Source organism: Echinops telfairi, unplaced genomic scaffold (genome assembly GCF_000313985.2).
Source record: "Echinops telfairi isolate 266 unplaced genomic scaffold, ASM31398v2 ScPeMD7_7475;HRSCAF=8513, whole genome shotgun sequence".
In the NCBI taxonomy this organism is placed as follows: Eukaryota; Metazoa; Chordata; class Mammalia; order Afrosoricida; family Tenrecidae; genus Echinops; species Echinops telfairi.
The window spans coordinates 13437635-13438564 of NW_022111379.1; positions in this window are offsets into that span (position 1 = coordinate 13437635).

Sequence of the window (930 nt, forward strand, 5' to 3'; positions counted from 1 at the left end):
TTCCACAACAGGCTCTCGGGCCGACAACAGAAAGCCAGATAAAACCTCTTTAAGGCATCTGCATATCACAAGTTGCTAATAAGCCTTCCTCCAGTCCGGATTACACATTCTTCTTCATCTAAGCCAGCTTCTCTGATGATTGGCTCAGCATGCAGATTGAATAAGTGTGGGGAAAGGTGCGCAGTGTTCCCTTGTTCAATTCACACAACTACCTCTCGGTCCATCTACAAGTTCTTCATGAGCACAATGAAGTGTTCTGGAATTCCCCTTCTCAAGGGTCTGCACGGCTTGTCTTGATCTACGCAGTAGAATGCCCTGGCATAATCAATAAAACACAAGTAAACATCTTTCCGGTCCTCTCTGCTTCGAGCCAAGTTCCATAGGACATCAGCAATGCTATCATCCCTTGTTCCATGTCCTCTTCTGAATCCTGTCTGAGCCTCTGACAATGTACTGCAGCGATTGTTGGATGATCTTCAGCAAAATGTTCCTTTCAGGTGATAGCAACACTACTGTTCCACCACTTGTCTGTCAATTTGCTGTCCTGTGGTTGCTTTTTAAAAAATATGTGCTGCTGTGATTCTGGAAGCTCTGTCACTGGTCTTTCAGATGGCAGCAGGGCACCCAAAGGGAACCGGCTTCAGCAGAGCTTCTAGATCAAGAACAGGCAATGAAGGACTCAACTTCCCTCTGAGAACCTTAAGGAGCTCAAGGGTGTGAAAAAACATTGTCTTAAGACAGCTCACAGAAAGGAGACAGAACTCTCCACAACTAAAGAAAGAAGAAGAAAAAAACCTTTATCCTATAAAATCATGTTTTGTTTTGTTTTGTTTTTTAACATTTTATTAGGGGCTCATACAACTGTTATCCCAATCCATACACACATCAATTGTGTAAAGCGCATTTGTACATCGTTTCTCAAAACATTTT